Source organism: Sylvia atricapilla, chromosome 20, assembly GCF_009819655.1.
Source record: "Sylvia atricapilla isolate bSylAtr1 chromosome 20, bSylAtr1.pri, whole genome shotgun sequence".
In the NCBI taxonomy this organism is placed as follows: domain Eukaryota; kingdom Metazoa; phylum Chordata; class Aves; order Passeriformes; family Sylviidae; genus Sylvia; species Sylvia atricapilla.
The window spans coordinates 29,803-40,491 of NC_089159.1; the positions used below are offsets into that span (position 1 = coordinate 29,803).

General features: G+C 47.9%; 1 pseudogene; it reads right to left on the minus strand.

The window, feature by feature from the left end:
* Positions 1-3,317: 3,317 nt before the first annotated feature.
* LOC136370280 (schlafen family member 12-like) lies at positions 3,318-10,171 on the minus strand (annotated as a pseudogene).
* Positions 10,172-10,689: the final 518 nt, after the last annotated feature.

A 10,689-nucleotide genomic window follows, 5' to 3' on the forward strand; every position in this document is an offset into this window, starting at 1 on the left:
CGGCAGCAGAAGGTCCTTTCCTCCCCCCGTGCATTCCTGACGTGGGAAGTGCCAAAAGCGTGCTTGGACTGGGAAGGGGGTGATGGCAGACTGTCCACATTGTGGAATTTCCATGAGATATTCCGTGGAGGAGGATTGCATGGGCTCGCGCTGTCCCCGGGGATCGAGCAAAGCGGCCCCAGACCCGCACAGCAGGGGCCCACAGTCCCCCCGTGGCCCCAGGTGGAGCTCCAAGCGGGGCTCCAGGCAGCAAGCCAAGTCTGCCCAGGGGCACACAGCCCTGGAGAGTGAGGCCCACCCCGCAGCAGGCGGGAGGACCACCTGCCATTGGGGTCCGGGCGGCCAGAGGGACTATGCTGAGAGCGGTACCCGCAGCCCCTCCCACATCTCCTGTAGCTCTGTTGAGAGATGCGGGGGGGGGATGGGGCTTGGGGGGCCTCTAGGCTGTATGGCCTGGCTCTTTAGCGAGTCCTTCACCCCTTGCGAACCTCCCTCCTTCCCCCGTGGCTTCTCCCCCCGAATCGCCCGTGTCCTTGGAAGCAGTGCCACACAGCAAATCCTTCGCAGCGCTGCTTTCCCCACCCGCGTTGACCCAGAGCGGCACTGCCTGTACTGCTGCTGCAGCTGCTGGTGCAAAGGCAGCTCTTGGCTCCACAGTGTTTACTTTCATAGGGGATGGCACAGCTGGTGACAGGCCAGTGTTCACCCCTGGCAAGGGGTCCCGGGATGCCAGGCCGCCTTCAGCTGGCCGTTGGACACTGCCACCATGTCAGGTGATGGTCCAGCCACAGTTTTGGGAGGATGTCCGATCCAAGGCTGATGCAGTGGGCGGCCGTGGTTCAGCACGGTCCCCCTGAAGGGCAGGGATGAATTCCCTAGTTCTGCAGGTGCTCCTCTGTTCCCGTGGAGTCTATGGAACAGGATTCAGAGGACGATGATGCCTCGACAGGCAGTCTGTGAGCTTTCCCTGTGATTCAGGAAGCTGGTCGCAAGAAACATGCCCATTTGTGTTGGCAAGCATTGGTTGATCTCAGAGATAGGATTGGTAAATACAGTCTGGGGTCTCTGGAGATGATGCAGGTGCTCCAGTTGATAGACACAGACGTATTACCTCCTTATGACATTCAGTGCTTGGCCAAGGTTCTCTTTCTGCCGGTCAAATAAGACCTATTTGAGTCCAAGTGGTCTCAATTGGCTGAAAAGACTGCAGCTGGCTCGTCAAGATGACCCTAGGTATGGGGTGGGGCCAAAAGTGCTGCTGGATATAGGTGAGTTTGCTGATAATAGGCAAATCACCTATGAGCCCTTGGTACTAGAGCAGTGCCAGAAAGTTGGCATGGCAGCATTGGTACAGACAATGGAGATGTCTGCACCAAAACAGTCATTTGCCACAATTCTTCAGAGGACTGACAAACCCTTCCTGCAGTTCGCAGAGAGGCTGACAGCTTCGGTTGAGTGACAGGTGGATGATTTTAATACAGAATGATGTTGCTCAACCATCTGGCAAGGAGCAATTGTAATACAGAGTGCAGGAGGATCATTAAGGTTCTTCCAGGTGATCTCTCACTCTCGCAAATGGCCGAGGCTTGTGCCAAACTGAGCACCACAGGTCACCCTGTGGCTAACCTGGAAGGGGAAGCAGGGTGGGAAGCCGAAACAGGTGACTGCTCCAGCCAGCAAGAAGAAAGGGAAGAAAGGGGAAAAGGGGACTATTTCTTCGGTTTTTTGTGCACAGTGTGGAAGCTCAAATCACATGGCCAATGCTTGTAAGGCCACGGTTCATGTGAATGGTCAGCTTCTATCGGGCTCGAGAAATGGGCAGAGGAGCACGAAGGGGAAGCACGCTTGGACACAAGTGTTTTCCCAGTCCCCAGAGCCGAGGGAGATCTGCTGGGCAAGCTCACAGCCAGCACCTGTGGTTCAGCAGTCTTAGGTATCTGCACCGCTGAAACTTGTTCTTACAGACAGCGCAGTGCATAAAATCCCCCTGGATGCCTTCAGTCCTTTGGGTAATGGTTTGAGTGCTTTTCTTATGGGCAGGCCTAGTATCACCACTCAAGGTATCATTGTGCATCTGGGTCTTGTGGATGCAGATTACATGGAAAGGATTTATGCCATGGTTTCCACACCCACTCTCCCCTTCACTATCCCTGAAAAAACACTACTTGCTCAACTTGTGCCTTTTAAGTCCTCTGTCTGCAGGGCAGAAAATCGGGTGAGAGCAGATGGCGGCTTTGGATCCAATGGGCCGCCTCAGGTCTTCTGGACTGCTGCCCTGACCAAGAGACATCCCAAGAAGGTGTGCACCCTGTCCGTTTCTGTCTGTATTTGGGACTAACCACAGCACACTTGTCTCCTCTGTTTGATTTGTTAAAGGGAGACACTGATTTGAAATCACCCTGGACACTGACCCCAGAGGCATGTCAGGTGCTGGAGAAGGTTCAGTGAGCTGTTTCAGTTCATCACATTGGTCCCTCCATTGATGTCACTGTGTTCATCACCACTCTAGATTTACATCCCACAGCCATAATTGGCCAGTGGAGTGACACGTGGTCTGACCCCTTGTACATCCTGGAATGGGTTTTCTTGCCCCATCAGCCGCAGAAGATGGCAACAGCATTGTTTGAGCTCATTGGTCATTTGATAGTCAAATGCCGGCAACAGTGTTTGCAATTGATGGGCATGGATCCTGCACAGATTGTACTCCCAGTACCACAGGAAGATTTTGACTGGAGCCTTGCAAACAGTGTGTTGCTGCAAGGTGCTCTGGAAAATTTTACAGGGCAGATCACTTATCATCTGCCCAGCCACAAGCTACTGTAAGTGGCAAGATCCACGCAAATTTCTTTGCAGCCAAAAACAGCCAGGAACCAGTGCAAGGACCCACTGTCTTCACTGACGGGTCGGGAAAAACAGGGAAGGCCACTGTCACTTGGAAGGATGGATCTGAGTGGAAGGTCCTGGAAGGCCATGAGGATGGGTCAGCCCAACTGGTTGAGCTGTGGGCTGCTCTCATGGCTTTTCAGACGTTTTCCCAGTAACCCTTCAACTTGATAATGGATTCCACTTATGTGGTCGACATTGTTCAGCAGTGGGGTCATTCGGTGCTGAAGGAAGTCAGCAATGCTGCCTTGTTTCATTTACTGAAGACTCTGTGGTGTGCTATTCAGGACAGGGTTCATCCCTATTATGTTCTGCATGTTCGAAGCCACACTAACCTGCCTGAATTTGTAGCAGAAGGTAACGCGAGGGCTGACAAGCAGGCTAACCCAGTGTGGGTGGCCCCTCAGCCTAATACACTCACACAGGCCAAGGCATCACATGGGTCTTTCCACCAGAACGCACATACACTGCAGAAGCAGTTTCAGTTGACGTCGACTGAGGCCCGTGACATTGTCAAGTCCTGTGATGACTGTCATGCGGTCACTGCACCTTTTCTGGCAGGGGTAAACCCCAGAGGCCTAAAGGCCTTGGAACTTTGGCAGACGGACGTTACTTACGTTGCCAAGTTCGGCCAGCTCAAATATGTGCTTGTTAGGGTGTACATGTTCTCCTCTGCTATGTAGGCTTTGGCTCACGTGGGAGATAAGACCCGACATGTCATTGATCACAGGAGGCAGGCCTTTGCCATCCCAGGCATACCCTCTGCTATCAAGACCGACAGTGATCCTGCTTTATGCCTTGTAGAAGATGAGGCAGTTCCTGCAGTTGTGAAGTGTTTCTCCTAAATTTGGTATCCCTCATTCTCCCATGGGCCAGGCAATTGTAGAACAAGTTCATGGTACACTCAAGCGTGTTCTCCAAAAACAAAAATGGGGAATGCAGGGTGAAACCCCACACAGTCAGTTGCAGAAGGCTTTGTGTACAATTAATCACCTTATGGTGCTGCAGAACTCAAATTATCTTGAACCACCTCCTTTCATTACAGGCTTTGGATGACACGCATCAGCCTTGAGCAAAGATCCGGGTGTGAAACTAGTCACCAAGCAATGAGAAGGTTCCTATGACCTTATCGCTTCGGGGCACGGGCATGCATGTGTCTTCACAGATACTGGCGTATGCTGCGTACCTGCAAAGTGTGTCCATCCTGGCCTGAGACCGCAAAGACAGAATTCGGCAGGAGACCATGACCAAGACGAAGGTCAACAAGTAGAGGAACCACTGAGTGATGACTCAGATGTCGATGATCACTCTGATGGTCCTTCCACATGAAGAAATTGAAAACTGTTCATTTTCTTTTTTCTTTTTTCTTCTTTGTAATGGTAAAAGGGTGAGATGTTGCCTCAAGTTTGCTTGCTTTTCACTGTTTGCATTTGTTTGCATGCAGCTTCAAGTAAACTATGTATATTTTTAGATTTGTTTACATACTTCTCCTCTGGGAGAAGATGATTGATTGTAATGTTCACCAATGAGGTCAAAGAGGTGGCTACCTGTGTAGCCAATCTTGGCCTGCTTGTAAAACTGTATACATATGGAGTCAGAAAAAATAGAGAGCTTTCCTGCTTGACCTCCTGCTGCCTGCCTCATTCTTTTGTGTCCCTAACAGTGACAGTAAACAAGTGATATGTGGTTTTCTGTATAAAGAAGCTGCAACATCCCACTGCGGGGGGAGTCGCCTTGTGTCCTAGCTGCTGTTCAGATCTCTGCTGGGCACAGAGAACATTGTAAGATATGAAATAATAAACAACACAAGAAATCAAGAAAACAAGACCTTGAAGACTCCGCTTCTTTCTTGCAACCTGGCTCAAGGTTTTCAGAGGCAAAAACTCTTAGCCACCTTAATCTTGGGCACAGAAAGCCAAACCCTAGAGGATACCATTATGACAACCTGGAATCGCATGGATCCAAGGATGTACTTTGAAAAAGTAGGGCCCCATAGGACACAGGTGCCAGTGGGACATTGCCAGCTCTTGTAGAATACAATGTTCATTGTGACACAGCTGGGCCTAATGGAACTAAGGAGGCAATGTGACAGAATGGAATTGCATGGAAGAAGTGTTAATTGTGAACAAAGCATGGCCTCATAGAACCCAGGGACAACTGGGACCATGTCGTGGCTTGTGAAAGCATGGGGCCCTTGTGACACAACGGGGCCTCTTGGAACCTAGGAGAACATTGTGGGGCAATGCAATCCCATGGTACCAAGTGTCAATTGTCAACACAGCGGGGCCTCATGGAACCCAAGTGATCATTTTGATTCCATAGAGTCTCATGGAGCAAATTGTCACTTGTAAGACAGCAGGGTGTCATGGAACCCAGGTGACACTGGGACATTGCTACTGCTCATGGAAGCTAGTGTCCATTATGACACAGGCAGGTCTAATGGAACACATGAGACCATTTACACACAAGAGAATCTCAAGACACCAATGCTCTTTTGCGACACAGAGGGCCATCATGGAACCAAGGAGACCATTGTAATGCAATGGAATCTCATGGAACAAAGAGTAAGTTGTCAACACAGCAGGGCCTCATGGAATCCAGGTGCCAGTGGGATGTTTCCAAGGCTTATGCAAGCAAGTTGGTATTGTGACACAGCTGAACTAATGGAAGAAAGCAGAACATTGTTACACAATGGAATCACATGGAAGCAAGTGTCAAGTCTTTGACAGTGGGGACTCATGGAACCCAGGAGACCACTGATGCAATGGAATCTTGGGGGAAAAGTTTCAAATTTGAACAACACGGGCCTTCACGGAACACAGATTCCACTTGTGTACTGCCAGGATACATGGAACTCAGTGTCCACTCTGACTCTGCACAGATTAATGTAATTTAGCAGACTATTGTGATGCAATGAAATATCATGGATCCAAGGCTCTACTTTGACTATGTTGGACTTCATGGGTCACAGGTAACTCTGGGACATTGCCAGGCATAGTAATAACAAGGCTCCATTATTGCATAGCAAGGCCACATGGCACCTGGGAGGCGACTGTGTTGCAAAGCAGTGTGATGGAAGCAAGTGTCCATTGCAACACAGCAGGGCCTCATGGCACCCAGGAGACCAGTGTGATGCAATGCAATCTCTGGGAACCAAGTGCAACTGCAAACACTAACCCTAACTCTAACCCCTTACCCTAACCCTCACTCTAATCTTAACCCCTAACCCTAACCTATTATCCTAACCCTCTGCCCTCCTCCATCATCACTGCCCCACCACCCTTGTCCTCACACCAAGAAGCATTGCAAAGGAAGCAATACTGCATTGCAAGCCAGAGGTCAAGGTCTAGCTTGTGCTCAAGCATGCTGGAAAACACCTTTCTGAGGAGAGGTCTTCCCAAAATGCAATTTTGCACTTTCCCAAAGTTCATTTTTAGCCTGCCACCATTGTGGGAGGAACAGCTTGATTTGCATGCCCATGAGTGTACCTGTATCTTGAGTGTACCTTGCATCTTGAGTGTACCTGTAGTGACTTCTGTCCATTACTGCCATCTTGAGTGTAGATGATGCAGTTTCCAGTAAACCCTCACGACCTTGAGTGTAGCACTAGGAGTTTGTTCTGGATCTGCCATCTTGATTGTTATGGCACATATGACTTCCTGTCATGCTTGCCATCTTGAGAGTGGGCTGATGCCAATTCCTGACTCCTCTACCATCTAGAACACATTATCTTCACAGAATCACAGAATAACTACAATGGAAGAGACCTTTAAGATCATTGAGTCCAACCCATGCCCTAACACCACCTCAACTAAATCATGACACTGAATGCCACATCCAATCTTTTTTTAAATACATCCAGGGATGGTGACTCCACTGCCTTCCTGGGCAGACGATTCCAGTACTTTATCACTCTTTCAGTAAAAAAAAAATTTCCTAACATCCAATCTGAGTTTCCCTTGGTGCAGCATAAGAATATGTCATCTTATTCTGTCAGTTGTTGACTGGAAAAAGCGACCAACGACCACCTGACTACAACCACCTTTCAGGTAGTTGTGGAGAATGATAAGGTCACATCTGAGCCTCCTTTTCTCCAGCCTAAGCAACCCCAGCTCCCTCTGTGGTTCCTCAGAGGGCTTGTGTTCCAAGCCCTCCAAGTCATGTGACTTCCTGCAGTTCTGCTCCTCTTTTGGCTCACTACAAACCTTGTCCGCCACTACTGCTGCAGCTGGGTCCCACGCCTGGTGCTCCCCGGCACCACGTGTGTGCCAGGGCCAGCAGGAGGGAGAGGCATGGAAAGCGCCCCTCGGACAAGTCAATGTCCATGTGCACATTTCTTAGTTGCAGTACTGCTTTTTAGCTGCAGGTGGCCGCAGCGAGTAGTTTAAGTCACGGCACTTGTGCCCATTTCTTAGTTGCAGTACCGCTTTTAGTCTGCATGTGACACTACTGAGTCATTACATGGCATATATGCGCAGTATCTCCTGCTTATCACCAAGTGATAGCAGCGATTTAAGTCCCAACCGAGATCTCAGACTTTTTCTTAGAGTGAGGCACAAAGACGCTCTGAATACAGAGAGCTATTTCTATTGCCTTCATAGAGATCATATTTTCTCCCATTTTCAAGCCCTTTCCTGTTTAAATTATATATACAAAAGGTACATCTGCATTTTCAAACCCTATATATCTGTATTTAGAATTTCTTATACTCTTAAGATCCTGCATATAAAACAGTAGATAAAGGGTTGTATTTGGAATTCAATTTTTATAAAAATTATTTATATATAGATTTATAAAATATTTTAAAAAGTTATCATTTTAAACTACTGTAACTACTACCCTAACCATTACCCCTTAAAATTACACCTACGCTGGCAACTCAGTGTCTCAGGGGCAGTTCAGAGGCACCTCCTAGGAGCCCGAAGTCAGCCAGGGCCATAACTCATCTTGTAACAATCCTCCAACGTTCACAATTTTAGGAGGCAGAATCAAACTTTTAGCCCCAGGAATGTGACTGTGAATGTTAGCTCTTTTCCATAGGAAGGAAAGCCCCGCAACCCACTGTCTCAGCCCCTAGGAGCCCAAGGCTAGCCAGAGCTTGGTATCTTTCATCTGGAAGGAATCCTCCAATACTCACAAATTTTGGAGGCAGGATCCCATTTTTGGATTAGGCCACCTGACCACGAATTGATGGCCCTTTTCCATATGAAGGAAAAACTGGCAACCCAGTGTCTCGTGGGCAGTTGTGTTCCAACCCAAACCACTCCATGATTCTATGATTGGTAGTGATTTGTTAAAAAAATATGGATATTGATTTAATACCAATATCCAACTATGACGGACAAAGACTCTCTAACAGTTTGAAGTTAGAAAGTGTATGTTTATTACGACGCCGGGCAGCGTGAGGGATAGCTCCCAAATACACACGCGCAATTTACAGATGATCACAGGGTCTTTTTATGTACAAAAGTGTTGAATACCCAAAACACAAATGCATATTCATGACTTTGGTCCATCCCATTCCCCGCTTCGTATGGTAATTAGCCAAAAAGCAATTAAGCATGCGTAGTTCGCTCTTTGAAATGGGTCGGTGGTCCTTTTTAGGGGGTGGGGTCTCAAAATGATGAAGTAAGATGCATCTTCCTCGCTTTGCTTTTTTAACCTTTTAGTGTTGGTGACACCAGGATCCTGTTTTCTCAAGACTATCTGATTTATGATCACATTGTGTCTTTGGAGTCTATTGATTAAGTTGACAGGTCTCTTGATTTATCGGTTCTTACATCTGGCTTATGTTAAAAAAAGGGAGTTTTACCTCAGCAATGTCTAGTTAGTAAAAGGGGAGTCTACGTGCTAAAGTCTTTTATTCTTCAAAATGTAAAGGGAAGTCTACGTTAGCAAGTCCACGTCTACTTTAACTAAAGTCCTTAATTCTTTAAAATTAATATCTCAGTAGTGCTTCAAGAAGTCCTGCTGAATGAGTTCAGGGATAGGGGTGCCACTGCAAGCCAGTAACTGGACCATCATCCCAATGCCTGTGGCTAGGCGTGGTTCAAAGTGCCCTTTCTAGGTTTGGTGAGAAACCCCAGAGAATAAGTTGATCTTTCCTCCTAAATGTTTACAGCACAACATAGAAATTAAGTTGACACTAACATGAAGGTTTTATCTAGGTCTGCAGCTGTCATGAACTCCACCCATTCCCTGACGCTTAGTCTTGTGCCAGCCCCAGTCCCCCACACTCTCCTCCCTGCCAGTGCCCAGCACAATCCAGGATTGACGGTCACCATTGAACACAGGGCAGCAGGATGGTTCAATGCACAGGGACAGGCACAGCCTTGTGAACAGCGTACTTGGTCATAAACACCCAGGATGTGCATCTGGATCTGCACACCAGCCACAGAGCCACAGAAGTGATGGGCAGAGATTGAGTTGATGACATCAGCCACTGTTTGTTCTAAAGCTACTTTCTCCACATTACTGTGGGTTCCAGTGACTTTACTGTTGTCATCCACACCAAAAAAAATCAATATCCACCCTCAGTGTTTGCAAAGATGGGGACATATTTAGGGAGGATTTTTCTAATTCATTACAAGCTACTCTTTGTACTGCATTCCTAAAATTCAACATGTGTTGCCTCTGTGAAACACAGGACTTCCCCAACCAGCATTTCATCTCTCTTTATAAACCTGGCCACAGCATCTTGGATGTTGTGCTCTTGGAGGTTCAGAGGAATCTCTTTTACACCCCCATCAAAACTCAGCTGAGGTCTCTCAGGGATCAGTCCATTCTCATTGTGGCATTGGCACAGTTTTTCTTCCTCAGGAATTCAGGAGCTTCTCTGGAAGTCACAGGATAAACCAAAGTGCTGGACCTATAAAACAAACCAGTGGTCAAGCTGCAGAGGTGCAACTTTGCTGGCTGCACCTCGCAGCTCTGGGCCCTCCACAGCTCCATGTTTTAACAAAAAGTAGCCGGTTACTCCCCTGTTGCATCCATGCAAAGTATTCAGAGGCCTTGTTTCTGCCACTGCAATCCCTGAGGCCCGTCTCTGTGTCCTCACAAATGCCATGCTCCCAGAAGAATTTCTGTCTTCACTCTCCATTCTCACTATTCCTCATCCTGAATTCAGCAATGCACACACTGCTATGGAAAAGACCTTTTATTCTGTTCTCTGATTGCTAGACTGTTTCTTTCTGGAACTCTTTCCTAAAAGTATTTTCCCAATAACTACCACCACATCAGGATGGTTTGTGTTCAAATCAATCAGCAGTTGCCCCACCTGGCAGGCCATCCTCTTTCTGAAAGGATACATTATTAAAAACACTTCATTATTGTCACAGAATTGTTAGCATTAGGAAAGCCTTCTTAAGACCATGGAATCCAATTATTCTCATAGCACTGCCAAGGCCACTGATAACCTATGTCCCCATGTGCCACATCTGTTAAATCCTTCCACAGACGGTGATTCCACCACTGGCCTGGGCAGCCTGTGCCAGAGCTGGACAACCCTTTCACTGAAGAAACTTTTCCCCAAAGTTTAATCTAAAACACCCCTGAGACAACTTTGAGACTGTTTCCCCTCATGACACTCTTTTCTCTGTGGGAGCAGAGCCCAAAGCTCACCTTGCTACGCCCTCCTTGTCAGGGAGCTGTGCAGAGCAAGAAGGTCTTCCTTGAGCCTCCCTTTCTCCAGACTGAGTCCCACCAGGTTCCTCAGCCGCTCCTCATCAAACGTGCTCCAGACCATCCCCCAGCTCCACTACCCTTCACTGGACATGCAAAGAAGAGCACACACACGGTATCGGGACC